Here is a 22,642-nt window from a genome sequence, read left to right on the forward strand (position 1 = left end):
CCAAGTTTAATGTCATAATTGGTCCTGCAGCCTCTCCTTCCTCACCCTCCTCCAAGTACACACACGCGCACACACACACACACACACACACACACTCACCATCCTGAGTACAGTATTAGAAGACAGGAAAACAGAAAGCAAATGCCAAGTATAGTTTTCTTCTGTGGGCTGAGCTGGCTCTGACTGTGCTATTATCTGATTTGCAATTCACCAGTGAAAGTTACAGTCCAGAGGCTGGTTAGCAGGTACGGTGAGCCCTAGAGATGGGTGAGTGACCTGGGAAGTTGGAACCACCAGGTAAGGTAGCAATCAACTGCTAGTTTCTATCTGGGCAAGTCTGTGTCTTGGGGTACCCACCGCGAGGGTGGAAATCAAGGGTTATCCTTGGATGTGTCTCTTTCTGAGATGTCAGTCCTAATGGGACTTGAATCGTTATCCGGGTAGCTCAACAGAATAGGGGTGCCCCTGCTCACCACCAGCTGGAAGAAGGAGGGGTGGTCATAGTACCAGGAGACAGAGTGGAATTGAGCTCAAGAGAACCCTGCATGCTTGGGGTGGGGGGGTCGGGGGGGACAGAGCTGCTGCAGTAGTACCTGTTGCAACTTCTAGTTTAAAACCAATGACCCAGGACTTCCCTGGTGGCACAGTGGTTAAGAATCCGCCTGCCAATGCAGGGGACGCGGGTTTGAACCCTTGTCTGGGAAGATCCCACATGCCGCGGAGCAACTAAGCCTGTGCGCCACAACTGCTGAGCCTGCGCTCTAGAGCCCGTGAGCCACAACTACTGAGCCCACGTGCCACAACTACTGAGACTGTGCGCCACAACTACTGAAGCCTGTGGGCCTAGAACCCGTGCTCCGCAACAAGAGAAGCCACCACAATGAGAAGCCCGCGCACCGCAACGAAGAGTAGGCCTCGCTCGCCGCAACTAGAGAAAGCCCACGCGCAGCAACGAAGACCCAACGCAGCCAAAAATCAATAAACAAAAAATAAATACATTTTTTAAAAAATTAAAAAAAAAAACAACAAAAACGAATGACCCAACTGGTTTCCAGGAAAAGAGGAAGAAAAGGAAGATCCAGGAAATGCCTATTCCGGTCTCAAATTCCTTTCCCGGGAACCATATTATCTTTTCAAAGATCTTGAGCTGTTGGTGCCAAACTCCTGTGTTGTTTTTTTGAAAAAGAATCGGTTTTCTAACCTATACAAGAAATGAACCAGTGGCTCTCAATGTCCCCCTTCCCGTCCCCTCCCAACCCTCAGGGTAACCCTGATGCAACAATGCTTTTGTTTTAGTTTTATATAAGTACTACCAGCAAAAGCAGACTGCCCCTGATGGATCGGCTGAATAACCATCTCCCTTCAAGGCAGCTAGCAGGGGCGATTAGTAGTCGTCTTGGGTGCAACCTCAGGGGTTTCCCAGGTGAAATTCAAAACTGCCTCCCCTGGACACGGAGGGCAAGAAGAGACGGAAGAAAGGTAGCCAGTGAAGATTGGTGGGTGGCAGTTTTAAGAAGCAAGAAAGTCACACGTGAGGCTTATCTTGGGTGCTGCAAAATGCATAGAGCTCTGCTCCCGCCCTCCAGAATCTTAGACATTTATATAAAGGCCTTAAGGGGGTTCAGTCATGTGTTCATTCTGGATGGTCTCTGGATGGTCTCGACAACACATCGCTCTGAAGGCTTTGAGCTGGTTCCTAGCAAGGGAATGTACATTCCAAGGACAGGGGAGGGGGCACCGAGCCTCAGATTGCCCTGGTCCGGCTCTCAGGTCAACTGGCTGTCATGTCTTTTCCAAGACCTCCTCCAACAATGCTCTTTATCTCGGATGATCTGATCCAGTGAAATCCCCCTTCGCTGTCCTTTCCTTGTGAAGCCTCCTCTCCCCCGCCTCCCCATAAGGCAGGTGGGATGAGTCCAGCCTGGAAAAAGTACTGGCCTGATCCATCCACCTCAGGCACGCCTGTCTCCACCGCAGAGCTGGATGAGTGGAGTCTGAACAACCTTGACCTTGACAGCAGAAACTGTGTAATCTAGAACAATTGTTGGTTTTGTCCGGACAAGGGAGGCTTCCCTCTCCCGGCTTTGAATGACTTGAGAGAGCTGTTTGATTTTGCTGCCACCTGCACTTGGCGGCTACCCTCAGGGTTCCGGTCCCTCTTTGAGTCCTGATGGCTGTTCTTCCGACTTCCCCTCCATCTGCCAAATGAAGTCTGCACTGTCACCGGTGGGGCTGCCTCCCCTTCCTCTGCAGTTTGCTGAGTAACTAAGTAACCAGACCTTGAACCAGAAAAATAGAAGGGCTGGAGAGGAGATAACCTCCACCCTGGCTTGTTTGATATCTTTGAAGCAATTAAATAGTACCTTTCCCTCGTTCAGCACTTAGCAGAGAGACAATAGACAGCAGGAAATTAAGAACAGGGTCAGGACCAAGGGCAGGACCAGTGCTCTGCCTGTAACGTGGGGAGATGCCCGCCGAGTTCAACCTTCTGTGAGAAGTTCACAGCCCAGGGGCTCTGGTGTGAATACAGAAGTCCCAAGTAGGTCATTGTGTCTCTTAGTGGTGTAATAAATTAAATGGGGGAGGAATCGTGACCCTGCAATCAGTTTAGTGGAAGGAAGTCTTGCAGTTAAGCCTAGAGGAAAGCCGGAGAGCCCTGGGAGGAAGCTTGGACCCGGCTGGGAGAGGTGGATGCCCATCCCAACATCCGGGGTGGTTTTTACTGTCTCCGTGGGAATGCCAAGGCGGAGGCTCGTCACGTCTATAGATGTGGGAAGGGCAGCGCTCCTGGGGTGGAGAACATACAGATGCACAGAGGAAGGGATGGTCCCCTGCGTGTTGCTCATGGTACATGGACTTCTTGGGATACTCCTGTTTTCAGCTGTTCTGTCCCTTGTCACCCACAAACCATGTGCCTCTTACCAAACTTGAGAATGTCAGCTTCCGCATTCCGTCTCCGAGGCTGCATCTTGTAACCAGTGGCACGAAAATCCCTTTCTGACATCGTGGGTCCTGATGGTTAGTTTGGAAAATATGACATATGGTCACCAGAACTCTCCTAAAACTCTGACCTTTTGGCATGGTGGGTCGAACAGTCTCTTTAGATACAGAAGGGGTTAACGTGGGCCCTTTCATCCCCTCTCTCTTCCCCAGCCCTTGACAGATAGGAGTTTGGCTAGACACTCAACCATTTTTCTCTACGAGATTCCTCAATCCATAGGGAATGCAGTGGCTGAGTGAGTGAGCAGACGTCAGAACCTCTCTGAAAACCACCCCTAATAAGTCTAGAATCAGGGATCGTGGTTAGAAGACAGTATGATTTAGACAGTGTTCCTTTTTCTCTGCCCTCCCCCACTGGGGTAGAACCGCACATCAACCTAGAATCCTGGATCGAGAAGGGACCTTAGAAATGCTCAAGTGTATAGCCCATGTTCCATCATTATACCAGGCTCAGAGAGGCCCGGTGACTTGCCCAAGGTCACCCAGCTAGAGAGTGGCAAAGTCATGCCGAATCAGCTCTTTTGGATCCCAGGCGCCTGCCCCTCCCATGGGGACACGACCCTGCACGATGAGTGTGGGAAAGCTGGAGGAGGGGGTTCCCAGGTCTCCCCACCCTCCAGCCCAGCACTTTCTTCCATCCATATCCTTTTCCTGATAACCAAATCCTTGTAGTGCTCACCCTGGCCCAGATCCTTTCTTTCAGCCCCTTGGCGACATAGTTGGAAAACACGAGGCCATCCCCCTCTGGGGTTTTTCCCAGCACGTGCTTCCTATTGCACAGATTCTGCCAGATGCTCTGTAGGAAAAGAGCAGGAGTCTGGGAAGCGCTGCATGTCCGCTTCTCTTAAAGATCCCTCCTCCCCGCCCCCGTGCTGATTAATAACACTCATGGGTAATGTTTATTAAGTACCCATTATGTGCATGGTGGGGACTGAGCATTCCACACCATCATTTCATTTAATCTTCTCAACCTTTGAGGTCCATACCATTATTATTATTAATATTGTTATTCTGAGAAATCTTTTCATGAAGAAATCTATTTATCTTCAGCCCAGTGTTTTCCCAATTCATTTCGCCGTGGGGAATCTTCCCTGTGAATAATTTTGAACACTTGTTGAGTGTTTACTGTGTGCCAGGCACTGTAGTGGACACTTTATGTTAACCATGTAATCTTGCTGAAGCCCTAGGAAGCCTGTCACCATTCTGACTCTCCCCATTTGTGAATGAAGCAACCAAGGCACAGAGAGGTTAAGTACTCCGCTCAAGGCCACACAGCGACCAGTGCCTGAAGCAGGATTCTGCAGGATTATGGTGGAGAAGGGGGTCCTTCCTTCCTCCAGTCACCCCCGGAGGCTGATTGAGGTGGAGGAGGAACTATGAATACCTTAATTGTTTTAAATTCTTCTCCCTTCCATTTATCCCCTAATCTCAGGGTGTTTGTTGATGAGTTCTGGATTGTTTCCAAGTTCTCCGAGGCCCAGACAACCATCCAGTCTTTTCTAGGACCCTTTTTCCTCCCCCTTCCAGGTCGAGCCAGGTAACATGTGTCTGGTGCTCTCCTGCTGTGTGACCTGTCCCCTCCCACCTCCATGCTGAATTGCCTAATTAGCTTGCTCTCTGGGCAGGCCTTTTCCTGGGAAAGAAAGAGCTGCCTTTAGGGTCAGATTTATAGATTCAGGTAAGCCAGATGGCCCTCGGAGAGCAGCTAGTACAGGGCTTCACGACCAGGTGGCACAGCAGAATCACCTGGGGAGTTTTAAAAACTAAAGTTGCCCTAGATCCATCCTTAGCGATTCTGATATAATGGACCTGGGACGGAGACCAGATCATCTGTTTTAAAGTTCCCCAGATGATTTTAATGTCAACTAGAGCAGAGAACCTTCGCTAGTTAAACCTTCTCATTTTAAACATTTTTTTTTCTGTAAATGTATTTATTTTTGGCTGTGTTGGGTCTTCATTGTTGTGTATGGGCTGTCTCTAGTTGCGGCGAGCGGGGCCTACTCTTCGTTGTGGTGTGTGGGCTTCTCATTGCAGTGGCTTCTCTTGTTGTGGAGCACAGGCTCTAGGCGTGCAGGCTTCAGTAGTTGTGGCTCGTTGGCTCTAGAGTGCAGGCTCAGTAGTTGTGGCTCACGGGCTTAGTTGCTCCACGGCATGTGGGATCTTCCCGGACCAGGGCTTGAACCCGTGTCCCCTGCATTAGCAGGCGGATTCTTAACCACTGCGCCACCAGGGAAGTCCAACCTTCTCATTTTAGAGGTGCAGGAACTTTGGATCAGGGAGGGGAAAAGTCTGTCCTGGGTCAGACAGCAAGCAGCTCATCTCTTTCCCGGGGCCGCTGTGGACTCACAATGCAGTCCACAATTCCAGGAATCCTGTGTCACTGGTAGAGGGGGCGCTGGGCGGGATTGGTGCAGGCGTGGGGCCTGGGAGCATCTGCTTTACAGGCAGATGGAACCAGAGTTTTTCCCTCATAAGGAAAAGTGCCACTGAGTAACGAACACCCTCGTTTCGTCGAGGGGTACCCGGGTGACATGGGGGCGGCAGCACCTTGGTGCCCTTTGGCAGGTACTCGTTACTGATGCTCTGTCTCTTGTAGGCATGGGGATTTCACAGGTTCTGAGAGGTGGGCCATGATCCCACAAATGGGCTAGAACCAGTAAATGGGTCTCAGTGGTTTTGTTTGTGTTTAGGTCAAGGAAGATCAGAGCCAGATTTCATCCTGGCCAAGTTAGAGAATCACTGAGCTGGGTCAGCCTCCTGTCGCTGGCATGTTCGCTCCTGGGGTCTGTGCTCCCCTGTCACCAGCAGCCAGGGACCTGTGTGAGGAATCCCACTGTGTCCTTTTCCCACAGCTAACTCCTTCTGACTGTGACATCCCCCTTGTCCTTTTTTTCCTGTGTTAGTGGCCACAACGTTAGCTCACCCTTCATAGGACATAGAATATTCACATTTTAAAGGGCTTTGAGGGGGGCACAAACCCACAGGAGAGGGTCTCCAAGTGGAGATGCCGGCCTGATGTTGGCAGAGGGGTCTTCATTACGAGAGGAGAGGCATCTGTCTCTGATGGCAGAGCACATACGTATCTCGCTGTCTTAGGATCAGGAATTTCAGATGCACGAGGGCCTCCATCCCCCACGAAGCAAAAGCCGGGAGTTAATTCAGCAACTGCAGTTGCTAGATTTAAATGCTCTTTCCAAAGAGGCTGCAGTTCCTCTGCTGGCCCCAGGGTGGCGTGAGCACACAGAACTCACCGCCCCAGCAGGCCTCTGCCAGCTTGGGCCCCAGGGCTGGCAGGATGGGGGCCCCAGCTCCAGACCTTGGCTGTTCTTTTCTCTCTTTCCTTCCCTCCCCACCCTCCTGCCAGTCGGGTTTGGGCTGCAGCCCTGGTAGAATGAAAACAAGATCGCAGTGTCTGGAACCCAGATTTGCTGCAGATTCTGAAATCCTCCGGATAAGTAGCCTCCCCCGGCTCCCCTGCCTGTGGTAGCTTTATCTCCTCTGGCATCGCTGGCAAGGATCCCCCTTTTCCCTGGCCCCTATACCGCCGGGCGGCCTTGCTGCGAGCGAGGCAGCTGCAGCTTTTGGTAGCCTTGTCTGGGGTGAGATGTGGAGGCACTGAGGGCGGATGCAAATCTGCCAGGGGAGGTTTTACGGCCGGATGGGGTTGGCGAAGAGTTTGGAAGAGCTCTCTCGTGAGCCTAGTACCTGCCCTCGGGCAGCGCGCTGGAGCCTCAAGAGGGGCTGTCGCTGGGTGGTGCAAAAGTTTCCTTGAGGCAAAGAGGATAAATCGTCCCTCCTTTCTGTGGGAGGATGCTCCGTGAAGACTTGTGGGCATTGACACTGTGGTTTTTTTATTTTAATAGAAGTACAGTTGATTTATTGATACAATGTTGTGTTAATTTATACAGTAGAGCAAAGTGATGCAGTGATACATATAGATACGTTCTTTTTCATATTCTTTTCCGTTCTGGTTTATCCCAGGATATTGAATGTAGTTCCCTGTTCTATACAGTAGGACCGTGTTGTTTATCCATCGTATATGTAATAGTTTGCATCTGCCAGTCGCAAACTGCCGCTCCGTCCCTCCCCTGCCCCCCCCCGCCCCGCCCTCTTGGCAACCACAAGTCTGTTCTCTATGTCTGCGAGTCTGCTTCTGTTCCGTAGGTAAGTTCATTGGTGACACCGGTTTTAACTGCAGCGCCAGGAGGGGCTACGTTGAGCTGGGTGAGGCTCCAGGGATGGGACCTGGCCACTTCCCAAAAGTGAGAGACAAATGATGCTTCTCCTTGTTCCTTGTGGGGAAGCCGGCCTGTTGGCTTTGTTTGCTGGTCTCAAGCTTCACAGTGCCTGCCCAGTGCCTGAGGCCCCAGAGCAGATGGCTGGACTGGGGAGGGAGCCCTGAGGGTTCCATCCCCCCGCAAGTCATTTGTGTGTCCGCCCCCCTCCCCCCACCTTCTGCAGCCAAATCTCTTCTCTGACAGATTGTCCCGTGGCTGCTACCAAACATTAATGTCCCTGTGCCACTTCAGACACTCCATCTTCCTCCCTGGCAAGACCCTTTTATTTGGGGTTGGGAAGTGTGGCAGTTTCTGGGTTTTGTTTCTAGCCTGCTGGCACATGGAACCCTTTTGAATAATTACCTTCACGGCGCAGAAGGGGTTTTTGCTCCTGGTAGAGGTAGGCGGGCACGCTGCGGAGCCCTAACCCCACCAGACAGAGCAGGTGACGGGGGAGCTAGGGCTTGGCCTCGCCGTGGGACTCTGCAGTAGGACTCACTTTAGGGATCTTTCAATAATAAGCTCATTTAAGCAGAGCTTATCTCACATACAACTATTCTAAGTATACACGGCGTATATAAGTTTGAAACTACTTAGCGGATTACGACTAGTTCCAGAAACCAGCCCCGGCCCTAAGAGATGATTTGTCACCGGTGGGTCTATTCTCAACATTCTGCTTTGGGCTCCCAAGTGAATTTTCAAAGAGGAGTTCCAAAAATGATTTGGCAACAGCGATGTTACATGCATATTTAGTTTTCCAATATGAGCACTTTTGTTAGACTATTTAGAACTAGCCAACACTTCCTTTTTTTTTTTTTTAAGTTATTTATTTATTTTTGGCTGCATTGGGTTTTTGTTGCTGCGTGCGGGCTTTCTCTAGTTGAGGAGAGCGGGGGCTACTCTTCGATGCGGTGCGAGGGCTTCTCATTGCGGTGGCTTCCCTTGTTGCGGAGCACGGGCTCTAGGTGCGCGGACTTCAGTAGTTGTGGAGCGTGGGCTCAGTAGTTGTGGCGCAGGGGCTTAGCTGCTCTGCAGCATGCAGGATCTTCCCCGACCAGGGCTCGAACCTGTGTCCCCTGCGTTGGCAGGCGGATTCTTAACCACTGCGCCACCAGGGAGGTCCCTAGAAATAACCAATACTCCCCTTGATGTACAGTTCTGATGTGATTGGCACAAAGAAGCAAACCCAAAATGTAGAATGGGCATTGACAACGTGGACATGCTTCTGAAGATTCTATCTGAACATTATCCTCCTACAGAGGTACAGACCTTCATTCATTCGCTCATCCATCTGTCCATTTATCCAGTAAACAAAGAGCCTTATCAGAGAAAAATGGAGAAAAATTGTTTTCTAAGTTCTGTGATCAAACTTTGGAGTGTGCTTTCTCAGGGTGAGAGAACTCAGAAGCCCCTGCCTCGCACCCTAATCCTTAGCAAGTGCTCAGAAAGCCTGCAGGGTAATAACTGCATTCGAGGTACCTCTGGATCTTTCCGAAATTAAGTGTGTTTTCATGGTTTCTTACAACCCACACGGCAAAGAGGCTAAAAAGGGCCGTCATCTAAGACTGTCTTTGTCCCTGTTTCTGGTATCTTGCCACAAAGCAGGCAGTTGGTCAGAAAGCAATTAGCGGTGCTTGACTTAATGAGCACTGATGCATTTTTTCAGTGGGGTAGGAGGGCAGCCGTGGAGCCCTGTGGAGCCGGAGGCTGCCTGGTGGGCTCGAATTACTCATCCTGGTTAATATCTTCTAAAATGATATCATTCTCCACAATTTGAGGTCCAGATAGTAAAATGTAGGCTGATAATATATGCTGATCTTCAGTACAAGCCGGTAGAAGGAATTGCTTGGCTAGTAAAATCTTTTTATTTTTAATTTAGTTTAATTTTTATCAAGTAATGTATGTACATGGTCAGAAAGTCAGTGGTAGGATTAAGCTTTTAATGAAAAACAGCATCTTCCTGCTCCCTCCTTCTCCATTTCTGACAGTACCTAAGGGCAAATGCTTTCAATTCTTTTTGCTGTTTCTTCTACTTATTTACCTCCTTGTTCCTAAATAACACACTTGCATTTCCATTTCTTGATTTCTGTTTTAGATTATTTGGATTATTTATTCCTGCCATAAAAAATCCCCAACTCTTTACTCATACAATGAATTTCCCTACCCCCGTCCCTCTCATCATAGTTACCATCCTTTCTGTCAAATCAGTGGTCAGTGTTTGCATTATTATAACTATGTAAATAGTACCAAAAGCTGAGCCAGGCACTATTCTCTGCTGGCCTCCTCTTTCTTTCTTTTTTTTTTTTTTGTACCCATGTGCCCCAAAGCAACAAGAACATTTTCAGCGAGTGATTTGGAGAGTAGATTTTTCTGCCTTCATTCAGAATGTTTTCTGGCTCCTAATTTACTGGCTGCTTTTTTCATATACAAATCCTTATCTACTCTTTCTGGTCCAACTCAAATGTCATACTTTTTTTTTTTTTAAATTCTATTTATTTATTTTTGGCCGCGTTGGGTCTTCGCTGCTGTGCGCGGGCTTTCTCTAGTTGCGGCGAGTGGGGGCTAGTCTTTGTTGCAGTGCGCGGGCTTCTCATCGCGGTGGCTTCTCATTGCGGAGCACGGGCTCTAGGCGTGTGGGCTTCAGTAGTTGTGGCATGTGGGCTCAGTAGTTGTGGCTCACGGGCTCTAGAGCGCAGGCTCAGTAGTTGTGGCACACGGGCTTAGTTGCTCCGCGGCATGTGGGATCTTCCCAGACCAGGGGTCGAACCCGTGTCCCCTGCAGCCTTTTGTTTTCCATGGAGTTAATGATTACCTCTTTCAAAAACAAAACAACTTGCTTACTTGTCTATGTAACTATCCACAGTTCGTCTCCTAATTCTAATAGAGTTGAAAATCTTCTCTATGAATTTATTCAACATATTGGTTCCATTTTGGGGTGAGGGCTTGGAGCCATCCTTCCTGGATCCCTTCGTCCTTATGCTCAGTCTGGACCAGTTGCCCTCTAAGTCTTCTGTATGACTCTTCTCTCAGGACTTCTCTTCACCGTCATCCTGAGGATTTTCTTTCTTGCTTTCAACATTAGTTTTCCATTCCCTCTCTCTCGCTCTGTGTCTGGCTTACTTTTTTGTCTTAGTGGAGCGTCTCCTCCAGGAGCTTCTTGAGAAGGATATGTGGTAGCCAGTCTCAAAGACAACCCTCAGTAAACCCCGTCTCCTGGTGTCCTCCCACATCGTACCAGAATTGGTCTGTGTGACCAGTGGAACTCAACCAAAGTGATGGTACATCACTTCAGGGATTAAGGGATAAAAGACATTGTGGCTTCTGACTCTCCAGCTTGCTCTCTCCTCTCCCTCCTCTCCCCTTCGTCCTCCTGGTTCCCTTCCTTCTCCTCCCCCCCACCCACCCCATCTACCATGAGATCATCCCTTCTGAGGAAAGCCAGTTGCCGTGTTGTAAGCAGTCCTACAATGGTGAGCAACTGGGACCTCCAGCCAACAACCACATGAATGAGCTTGGCCATGGGTCCTCCAGCCCCAGCCTCAGAGGACTGCAGGTTTGGCTGACACTGTAATGTCTCCCTCATGAGAAGCCCCCAGCCAGTGCCACCCAGCTAAACACTCTCAAATTCCTGACATACAGAACATGGGAGATAATAAGTGTCCATTGTTTTAAGCCACGAAAAGTTGGGTGATTGGTTATGTGGCAATAGATATGACCATGGTAAATTTTTTGACACTGGGCTTATCTGAAAATGTCTTTCTTATGTCTTTACATTCAGCTGATGATTTGACTGTGTGTGGAAACCTCCTCCCTCTGAACTGTGAAGGCATTCGTCCATCGTATCCTGGCTTCCAGTGTGGACGTTGATGTGTGCAATGCCTTTCCTTTCCCTGTAATCTGTTTGAATCCTCTCTTCATTGCAGGTGTTATGACATTTCACAAGGCTATGCCTTGGTGCGAATCACTCTTTTATCATTGGTTGTGTTTGGCATTCAGTGGGCTTAATCTATAATCTGGAAACTTGTGTCCCCTATTTTTGAAAGATACTGTTAATGCTAGTTTTTTGAAGACTTTTCCACTTCTGTTGTCACTGGTCCCTCTTTCTGTCATATTATTCAGAGAGACCATTTCTCCAATTCCCTTTTTTCTTTTCTATCCCTTTGTTGTTTTTGTTTTATTTTCTGAGTGATCTTTTATCTTCTAACGCTTCTATTGACTTTTTATTTCAACGGTTGTATTTTTAATTCCTAAAAGCTTGTTCTAGTCTATATACACTCTCTCTATAGCTTTCTACTGTTGTTTCATGGATGTAATATTTTGGTCGCAAATTTCTAAGGATTTTACTAATTTTAGTTTCCTTCTACTTCTTGCTTATCTGTTTCTTTCAGATTCCTTTATCTGTTTTTATCTTTCTGCAGATGTCCTTGGCGATCCTTGATTGGTTGTATTTGAGAGTGAAGTGCTATAACGTGTATTGGAGGGTCTTTGCACACAGGTGTGGCTGTTGACCGGTGGACTCACTGTAGGATTATCAGGTGAGGATCGGGTCACTTGCTTGGGGAACCTCCCTAATCTGTAGGTTGTTTTCATGGGGCTGGTTAGATTCCCGGGAATCCCCAAAGCTTGGATCTTGGGGCTTTATAAGCCTGGCTAACAGTGCTATTAGAGCAAAGTAGGAGAAGATGGTTTAGGGTTTCACTGTTCAGTATGTAGATGTTCGTCTAGTTTCCCTGTTCGTAGTATTGTAGCATAACCCCACCTTCCAGTGGACCTGGTGTCCCCAAGTCCAGAGACTGGCTGTTTCAACCACTTCACAGAGTAAACTTTATTTATTTAATTAAACTGGGGTTAAGGGAGTGTGCAGAATGGATCTAAGGATCTAACTACTTCTTTTTTTAAAAATTAAAATGAAGATTAAGGGAAGTATTGATTCATTTTTCAAATCGAGGTAAAATTGGTATATAACATTGTATAAGTTTTAGGTGTATGCCATTAGAATTCAACATCCATGTACATTGCAAAGTGACCACCACGGAAAGTGCAATTACCATCCATTACCATATAATCGATCCCCTTTACCCATTTCGCCCACCCCCGCACTCTACACTTCTTATAAAGTCATTTAACCATCCTCTTTCCAACCCTACCTGGAGCCTCTGAGTCCTGGATCTTTCTGGAGTTCTGCCATGTGAATTGGCTTCCTTTCTGGTTGGCTTTACCCATTCGGAGTCATATCTCACCTTCTCAGTTCTACAAAGTCAGTTATCTCCCTGTCTGTTTTCCAGCTTCCAAATTTTTATTGGCATTTTCTTGTTTGTTGTCATTTCTTCTGTCATTCTCTTTCTCCTTAAACAGTTTTGCTTTTTGAAATTTCTTTACTGTCATTTTAGAGGAATTTGGAAGGGACAAGAGAAAACTGTTCCATTTTCCATATTTAACCAGATGTCCTTACAGGTGGTCTGCACTTGAGTTTTTATTCATTTGTTTGGTTCTGTTTTGCTTGCTTATCTATGTGAGTGTTTTTAGTTTTTGTTTGTTTTTAACCAGCGAAGTATTAGTGATTTGGTTAGCTTTGGACTCGGCTATTGACTTGGTTAGCTAAGTGTTACTGAGCGTGGATCAGCTCACTGCTTGGTCCCAACCCACAGGATGACTTGCTCACCACTCTGTAGCTCACACTCTATAATCTGGTCGTGGTGGGGTTGGTGGCCACTGAAGGGCCCAGCTGGGAGTGGAGCTGGAATGGTGCCTGTCTTTTCACTCTGGACTTAGCTTCTGATGACTAGAATCCTTTGCTGGGAATTGGACTCTGACTAGCAAAGTGGAGTGGCTCCCTCAGGTGTGTGGAAACGTAACTTCTTTCTAATTAGGGTGTCTACACATGGCAGATGGTTGTCAGTTGGCCTCAGGGCCAAATGATGTAATTGACCACCTCCTCCTTCTTGAAACTGTCTCTTCCATGAACCTGCCTTCCCACTTGCTACCTTATCCTGTTTTCTTTCCCCTGCCTCTCTGACCCTTCATCTGTCCATCTATTCACTCAACCAAATCGCTTGAGCACCAGCTATGTGCTAGGTCCTGTCTGAATAAGGTACAAACATGTCCATCATGGTGTAGACACAGAGGCTATCTTGGGTGCACAAGGAAGGGCCTTAAACCCAACTTTGAGCTGGAGGTAGAGGGTTTAGGGAAGGATGTCCAGAGCAGGGTCACTGGCTGGGACTTGGAGGATGAATAGGAGATTTTAGAGTAGGGAAGGAACTTAAAGATGCTCCAGGTAAAGGGAACAGTGTATGCAAAAGCCCAGAGGCAAAGAAGAGCCTGGTGACAGGCAAAGAGTCTTTATGATTGGTCCATAGGGTAAAGGGGGGGATGGATGGCAGGAGCTGAGACTGAAGAGACGGTGCCCATGCTACATATGTCTTGCTGGATTTATGCTGAAGGAAATGAGGGGATTTGGGGGTTGTTATTAGGAGGGTGATGCAATCAAGTTCTCCTTCCATAGAGACCACCGGTCTAGACGTGGAAGAGTGGATCAAAAGTGATGACTTTTGGTTGGGGGAGGGAAGGGACCAGTTAAAGTCTGTTGGGGTGATTCAGGAGAGAGCTGTTGAGAACTTGAACTGCAGCAAAGGGTGTGAAACAGGGACACAAATTTGAGAGCTTTTAGAGGGAAGACTCAGGAGTGCTCATGGCCTATTGGATCTAGGGGATGAGGGAGTGGGGGTGTGGTGGGAAGACAAGGATCCCAGATTTGTGGCTTTAGTAACTCGATAGATGGGTGCGCCATTTACCTTAAGAGGAACAGAGGAGAGGAGCACACTGTGGGCAGAAGGGAGTGAGTTCTGTTTTGCTTGAACTGAGTTTGAAATGCCCGTGGGGTGCTGGAGGGAGTACCTAGTAAACAGTTTGATCTGTGAGTCTGGATACCTCGGGGGAAGGAAACTGAGCTAGACATTTAAATTTGGGAGTTATTATCTAAGGGTGATAGTTGGAAGTAAGGGAGAAAATGTGGTCATCCAGAGAGAATATAAGGATGAGAAAAGAAGAGAATGGGGAATGCCAACATTTAAGAGATGGGTCCTTTTAGAGACAGAGATAGAGAAGTGGTGGGGGGGAGAAATGGGGAAAAAATAGATATAGAGAGATGGAGATGCACACACACACACACACACACACACACACACACACACAGGCAGAGAGAGAAAAGCAGGAAGGAAGCCTTGTTGTGTCTTGGATAGCAGGGGCAGAGAGAGTCTCCCAGGGAGGGAGGGTGGAGGAAGTAGGTGATGGAAGAGGAGAACTGGAAGGTGAACATTGGATTTGACATCCAGGAAGTCACTGGCGCCTTGGGAGGTGGTGTGGGCAGAAGGCAGATGGCAGCATGTTGAGGAGGTGGAGGTGTGGAGGGAGAGGTGGTAGAGACACGAGTGTAGTCAGTTCTCAGCAGCTTAGTTGAGGAGAGGAAGGAGACAACGATGGGTAGAGGAAAGCATATGGCTGGGAAGAGTTTTTTTAAAGGTGGTAAATGTCACGTATCTGTAACAGGACAGAGAGAGGGAGGGAGAGGGAGATTGAAGACATGGGAGGAAAGATAGACTTGGATAGCAGGTGGGGCTTCTCCTGCGTTGTGTTTGCAGAAGCTCACCCAGCCGGGAAGCTCCTGCAGGCGTTACAGAGGGGTGGGTGTGGCATACGGAAGAAGCAGGGAAAATTTGACCATATTTGGTCCATGAGTCATCCATATAGCAAACACGTTTTGACCATTTACTCAATATAGTTCCAGACGTTGTAGTTCTCGCTGGGACAGGGAAATGAAAAGCACACCCCAGCCTTCAGGGAGCTCGCTGTCTAGGGGGGCAGACAGAGAAGTGGGTAAAATGTCAGGGGAATCCTGCCTGTGCCTGGAGGGGGGGGTGGGGGGGTGTCGGGAAGCCTTCATCTGGTGAACTCTGGTGCCCACCCTGAAGTGAGGTCTGAAAGGAGGAGAAAGAATTTTCAGGGTGGACAAAGGGTGAAGCATATGCTTGGCTGTGCAGTTTAACCGCAAATATTTATTAAGCACCTGTACGTATCAGGCACGATGCTCGCACGCTGGGTGTAAAGACAGATGCGCCTGGCGTTGGGCTCGCTCCCACCGAGCGCTATCAGCATTGGGTGGCGGAGGCTACAGATGGTCTCAGTGTCTGTCATGTGCTTAGAATTCTGACAGTAGGATGGAGGTCCTTTTGGGGAAATAGAATGTAGTTTGGTGTGAAAGGAAAAGCGAATACGGGAGAGGGAAAGGCAGGCAGGGCCAGGGTCAAGGTTTTAAAGGTCTTAGGTGCTTAGGTATAATGGGTTGGCTTCCTGGACTGGCTACAGGCTATAGGTCAGAGATCTGTTTTTTTTTTTTTTTGCGGTACGCGGGCCTCTCACTGTTGTGGCCTCTCCCGTTGCGGAGCACAGGCTCCGGACCCGCAGGCTCAGCGGCCATGGCTCACGGGCCCAGCCGCTCTGCGGCATGTGGGATCCTCCCGGACCAGGGCACGAACCGGCGTCCCCTGCATCGGCAGGCGGACTCTCAACCACTGCGCCACCAGGGAAGCCCAGAGATGTTTTTATATACGGTCTGGCCGTTGCCTGTTTGCATATCAGTCTCTCACAAGTTACGAGGAGGTCATTAGGGTAGGTCCTAATCCAGTATGACTGGCGTGCTTATAAGAAGAGACACAGAGATACAGACACACAAGGAGAAAGCAGTGTGACAACGGAGGCAGAGATTGGAGGGAGGTGGATATTGGAGGGATGCGGCCACAAGCCAATGATTACCAGCAGCACCAGAAGCTGGACGAGGCCAGGAAGGATTCTTCCCTAGAGATTCTGAGGGAGTATGTTCCTGCCAAGACTTTGATTTCAGACTTCCAGCCTCCAGAGCCATGAGAGAATACATTTCTTTGGCTTTAAGCCATCAGTTTGGGACTTTGTGATGGCAGCCCTAGGAAACTCATGTGGATAATCTACTGGTACTGGGGGAGGGGCAGAGTTTCCTCTGCATGTGGTCTGTGGGCCACTGGCTTTAGACTTACCAGGGGGCTTCCTAAGATTGTTGAATCTGGGCCCCTTGCACATACCTATGGAATCTCCAGAGAAGGAGCTGGAGAATGTGGATTGTAGCAAGATTCCTTGGTGACTTTTATACTCACTAAAATTCCAGAACTGCTTGTGTTCAAGGGCAGTCAGGCAAGGGTTTGGGGGAAGGGAGTAAAGCAGTCAGACTATATCTAAAAAAGATGATTCTATGGAGCAAACCATCCGTTTCTTCAACAAATATTCTGCGAGGAATCTAAACACGAGATGGAGGGGAAACCTGTAGATTACAAATGCCTGAAAAGACACATCAACCCATTCAGTGGTTCGAAAGTGACAGGGCCAGGTCTGTCTGTCCCTGCAGCCTAGGAGCACTGCATCCACTCCAGTTCTCAGAGAAGGCTTCCTGACCCTCCCCCACCCCACAACTGAAACACACCCCCTCTTTTGTATGGGGAGCAAGCTTTGCTCACAGGTCCTTCACTGTTGGCCGTTTCTTGTGTCTCTTTTGTCTCTCCACTGGCCCTCAAACTTTAGTGTGCACAAGAATGGCCTAAGACGCTGGCCCAAACCCCAGACTTCCTAATTTAGTGGATGGGGAAGGGCCCAGGAAGCTGCATTTAAACCATCGCCCCAGGAGATTTCTCTGAGGTCAGCCAGTTCCTGGTATGCCGTCGACACTGGTGCACGAACAGATGAGTCATGATCGCATCACTTCCCATCCGTAGGTGGGATCCAAGTCTTCATCCCACCCTAGTCCTTTCTTCCATATTCTTGCCACCTGTCTTAGTCTATTTGGACTGCCATAAGAAGATCTCACAGGCCAGGGGAGCTTAAACAACAAACATTTATTTTCTCACGGTTCCAGAGGCTGGAAGTCCAAGATTGAGGTGCCAGAAGATTCAGTGTCTGGTGAGGACTCTGATCCTGGCTTGCAGATGGCCACCTTCTTGCTGTGTCCTCACATGGTGGAGAGAGAGAGATCGTCTTTCTTGTGTCTTTTCTTATAAGGGCACTAATCCCATTCATGAAGGTTCTACCTTCATGACCTAAGCTATCTCCCAAAGACCCCACCTCCAAACAGTCACCCCATTGGGGATTAGGGCTTCAACATGGATTTGGGGGTGGGGAGACGAAAACATTGAGTCCATAGCGCCACCCCAGGAGGGGATTGAGGCTTTGGGCCTTTTGGGGGCAGGATAGAGGTGGTGGGAAGAACCAGCCCCGTGTTTTGCCCCCATGTACATTTTCAAAAGAGATCTTGCTTGTCCTTTTCCTTCCCAGCCCCCACTCCTGCTCATATCCATTTTCCTGGTGATCATGATCATAGCACGAAAGAATTTGTGCTCAGTGAAGAGAACTTGGAAAACACAGAGGAGCACAGAGTAAAAAACACAAACAAAAAAGCTGGGTTAGGACTTCCCTGGCGGTCCAGTGGTTAAGACTGTGCGCTTCCAGTGCAGGGGGCACAGGTTTGATCCCTGGTCGGGGAACTAAGATCCCACATGCTGCACGGCATGGCCAAAAAACTTAATTAATTAACAAAGAAAAAAAAAAAGTCTGGGTGATCTTCTTACCCGTACCAGCCTCTGTAAAAATGCTACGCGCAGCCTTCCGGTGTTTTCCATGCGTGATGTGGCTCCGTATAAACATGTCCTCTTCCTCCAGGCACATCCAGCAGCGTGGTTTCCTCAGCCTCCCCACTCTCCTTAGTGCCCAGCATGCTTCCAGGGATCACAGACCCACCTGTGCCGTCCGCCAGCTGCCGGGTCCCTCCCTCGCTCACCCCTCCCACAGGAGTCACTGTCTTTGGGGGCAAGTGCTTTCCTGACAGCACGTAATACCCCATCTCCCCTTCTCCTGTCTTTCTCCCTGCCCAAGGGCTGGGGGCTGGGGGGCGGGTGCCATCCTCTGTATTAACATTGTAAAATGTTGGACAGCCAGTGAAAAAAACCAAAGACCTAGATTCCCTCTGCTAATTGAAAATTAAACAGCTCTGCAGGGGCTATTTCCCCGTGTCCCTCTCTTCCCTTAGCAGAGAGGTCCTCTTGAAATCTACAGACAGGCTCGGCTTTGTCCAATCTCTCGTTAAAAACTCGGAGGCTGGGGCTTCCCTGGTGGCGCAGTGGTTGAGAGTCCGCCTGCCGATGCAGGGGACGCGGGTTCGTGCCCCGGTCCGGGAAGATCCCACATGCCGCGGAGCGGCTGGGCCCGTGAGCCGTGGCCGCTGAGCCTGCGCGTCCGGAGCCTGTGCTCCACAACGGGAGAGGCCGCAACAGTGACAGGCCCGCATACCACTAAAAAAAAAAAAAAAAAGAAGGAGCAGGAGACAGGAAGCCTGGCAGGGTGGTTTGGACACTGTCAATGTGAGGCAGAATAACAGCCTTCCTGCTTCCTCAGCATCGTCAATGCCGTATTTTCACATCGTATTTAAAATCCTACGTTGAATAGTCCTACCAGAGCTGGCAGAATGAGTGCTTTACAGATGAGCAGCTCTGAAGTACACAGAGAATGGGTGAAGGGCGAGGGGGTACAGATATCTGCCGTGTGCTCTCTGCGCCTCCCAGGGATGTCGCTTTAGGTGCCACATCCCATCCGATCCTTAGAACAGCACAAGGATTTATCTTCCTGGGAGAAATGAACTTCCCACCTTCATTCCAGAGAGATCAAGGACTTCCTTTAGTTCTTGAAGCCAATTAATGCAGAATCGGAGCTGCTTTGACTCCCAGACCCTTGTTTTTTTTCCCCATGCCCTTGCTCACTTTCCCGGATCATTGAAGGAGCCCAAGGGGAAAGTGTCAAGGTTATCCCACAAGTTCAAAGAGAATATTATCATCTAATGGAATATAAGCTAATGGAAGGGCCCCAGCACTACTTGGAAACAGAACTGAGTTTCCAGGAAGCAGAGTTGGAAAGGATAAGGCCCCGCAGGGCCTCCAAGGGTCTACAGAGGTGCTTCTGGAGGAGGGCGGTGCCTTGGGGGAATGGCAGCAAACAGATGGTCCAGGCGCCATTTCAACTCCATCTTCGTGACCAGCTGTCACTAGGAAAATGTGCTCTAGGCTGGAAAGGAGCCAAAGGAAGGAGGGGAGAAAAATGCAGACATCCAGAACGGGTTTATTATTCTATCTTCTCCCACTGCCCCAGTGCCAGACGGTGGTGGTCTTTAGGGGAGTGTAGACAGCCAGCAAGAACCTTCCAGGTCAACCATGGGAATGTGGGTTTGCTGGCTCTGGGGTTTGCATCTCCTGGAGGGGATCTGTCTGCCCCACCCCATCCGCACCTGCTGTCGGGTCATCCCCTGTGGTCCATCTGTGCTGGGCCGCTGTTCGCATATGCTGGTGCTGGGCCGGTACCTGGCCAACAGGAGACTGCAGGACCCAAAGGGGCAGCCTGTGTGGCAGCAGCATTGCTGGGCAACACATGAATTTCCCACAGGTCTGACTTCAGCGGTGGAACTCCTGGCAAAGCGCACACACAGTGTTTCAGAAGTTCACTTTGCACCAGGTGTCTGCTCACAGCTTGGCAGACCTTATTTCTTTGAATCCATACAACTACCCTATAAAAGAAGGGACATTAACATCTTTTTTTATATATATAAAAGAGAAAATGGAGCGTGGAGAGATCAAGGAATTTGCCCAAGGTCGTGGGGTCTTAGCTCTGGCAGTTTAAACCCAGAGCCTGTGCTCCAAGCCACTGACCTCAAGCTAATGGTACTTGTCATTGAGCAGTCAGACTGTGGGCATTTAAAAAAAAAATTTATTTATTTTATTTTTGTCTGTGTTGGGTCTTCGTTGCTGCACACCGGCTTTCTCTAGTTGCAGCGAGCGGGGGCTACTCTCTGTTGCAGTGCGCGGGCTTCTCACTGTGGTGGCTTCTCTTGTTGTGGAGCACAGGCTCTAGGCGCACGGGCTTCAGTAGTTGTGGCATGCGGGCTCAGTAGTTGTGGCTCACAGGCTCTAGAGCACGGGCTCAGTAGTTGTGGCTTGCAGGCTCTAGACAGCAGGCTCAGTAGTTGTGGCACGTGGGCTCAGTAGTTGTGGCTCGTGGGCTCTAGAGTGCAGGCTCTGTAGTTGGTGCACCGGCTTAGCTGCTCTGTGGCATGTGGGATCTTCCCTGACCAGGGCTTGAACCCATGTCCCCTGCATTGGCAGGCGGATTCTTTTTTTTTTTTTAAACATTTTTTTATTGTTATTTTATTTATTTATTTATTTATTCATTTATTTATTTATTTATTTATTTATTTATTTGCGGTACGTGGGCCTCTCACTGTTGTGGCCTCTCCCATTGCGGAGCACAGGCTCCGGACGCATAGGCTCAGCGGCCATGGCTCACGGGCCCAGCCGCTCCGTGGCATGTGGGATCTTCCCGGACCGGGGCACGAACCCGTGTCCCCTGCATCGGCAGGCGGACTCTCAACCACTGCGCCACCAGGGAAGCCCATGTGGGCATTTTTATATTTGTCTTTTCTGTATATTCTTACTTTTAACATGTACACGTTCCTTTTGAAACAGGGGGGGACCTCCCAAATTATGTAAAAGTAGAGAGGAAATAAACAATAAAAGAAAAAGTCTGAATGTTTTGGAATGGGGAGAGTTAAAAGATATTTCAACCCACTTTCGTGCAATTATTCCTGCTTTGCTGTTTCGGCAATGCTTGTCAGTTTTTTAAAATTTGCAAAGTCGCTGCAATAACAAAGTATCTGTTTATATCTTATGTTGGTATACAGATTGCTTTGTAATCTCCCCTAATTCGTTTGAATGAATTGGTGGATTTTAAGGCTGTTTCTGACTTTTCGCTGTTCTGTATACGCAGGGCTCAAAGTACATTAGAAGCAAAAACCACAAGGCAGAAAAAAAATTGAATTGCAGGAAAAATAAAGTGTTATAAAACCACTTCAGGGTGTTCCAGAATGATTAATACTTGGGGAAAACATGAGGACAGTAGTTGGATCAGACTGTCATCCTGATAAAATTACATTCAACCAAATTTTTTTATTTTTAAATTTTTAAAAAGTTTCTATTGGAGTATAGTTGCTTTACAATATTGTGTTAGTTTCTACTGTACAGCAAAGTGAATCAGCTATACGTATACATATATCCCCTCTTTTTTGGATTTCCTTCCCATTTAGGTCTCCAAAGAGCATTGAGTAGAGCCCCCTGTGCTATAGGGTAGGTTCTCATTAGTTATCTGCTTTATATATAGTATCAATAGTGTATATATGTCAATCCCAATCTCCCAATTCACCCCCCCTTTCCCCCTTGGTATCCATACGTTTGTTCTCTATGTTTGTGTCTCTATTTCTGCTTTGTAAATAAGATCGTCTATACCAAGTTTTTCCGATTTCACATATATGCGTTAACGTATGGTATTTGTTTTTCCCTTTCTGGATGACTTCACTCTACATTCAACCAAATTGCATTGTGATGGATTCTCGTCTTTGTGGTTGTCCCTCTGTCCCCCTTCTGAGACAGAGCTCACCTCTGGAATAACCACATATGACATTTCCTAGCCTCCACTGCAACAGGGGCATGGGTGCCATGAGCTGGGAAATCCTAGTCATAGGTATCTGCACATGGTTCTGAATGAGAAGCTGGTGACAGAAAGAAGAAGGGACCATGCTGAATCATTCATTCTTGTGAAGGTGGTGGCAACAGCAGTGATCACGTCCAGGTTCGAGACTGCAGCATCCACGCCCTGAGAGGGGCCGTGTGGCAGGACCACTGGCCTCACTGGGTTAGTTCTGTGGTGTAATTATAGGATTGCACCTGGCTCTCTACCCCTCTTTCTCCTGAGGATTCTGCGAGCATCTCAATAACCATTTAATACATTTTATTTCTGTTTAAATAAATCAGAGTTAGTTTCTATTTCATGCAACTGAAAACTCTGATGGATATTCACACATTACCATTTATTTCTATATATTTACCATGTATACCTTTAATCCAATAGTTTCTTTATGCAATAAAATGATAGTAGCGCCAGGAAATGCATTAAGGATCAAGAGAGTTTTTCAGAATTTGGGAGCTTTAAAAATGAATACCAGATATTTGCATGATTTATAGTTTATGAGTGATTTAAGCTTAAAATTTTATGGAAGCCACTGAAAAGAATTCTAGAGGGATTCTTGTTTCTTTTAGCTAATAAATTGGGTCCTATATCTAAAGTTGCAAAGGGCCATGAAGGTTGGGATGAAAACATTACTTATAATGAATCTCATCCTTAGTCATTTTCCCAAGTGGTGGTACATTTACATAATAGTAGGAGTTCTGTGATGAAGTCTTGACTTTTCATGT

The 22,642-nt window shown here is 48.2% G+C and overlaps 1 protein-coding gene across 3 annotated transcripts in view; it reads left to right on the forward strand.

The window, feature by feature from the left end:
* The window catches only part of SLC39A11 (solute carrier family 39 member 11), a 414,544-nt gene that overhangs the window by 29,016 nt on the left and 362,886 nt on the right, over positions 1-22,642 (forward strand). Inside the window, exon 2 of one of the 3 annotated variants that reach the window (XM_073797950.1) lies at positions 11,696-11,812. The exons of the other annotated variants lie outside the window; for them this stretch is intronic. The gene's annotated coding sequence lies outside the window, so the exon portion shown is untranslated. The remainder of the gene's footprint in view (positions 1-11,695; positions 11,813-22,642) is intronic. 3 annotated transcript variants of the gene reach the window in all.

This window comes from Tursiops truncatus, chromosome 20 (genome assembly GCF_011762595.2).
Source record: "Tursiops truncatus isolate mTurTru1 chromosome 20, mTurTru1.mat.Y, whole genome shotgun sequence".
Lineage (NCBI taxonomy): Eukaryota > Metazoa > Chordata > Mammalia > Artiodactyla > Delphinidae > Tursiops > Tursiops truncatus.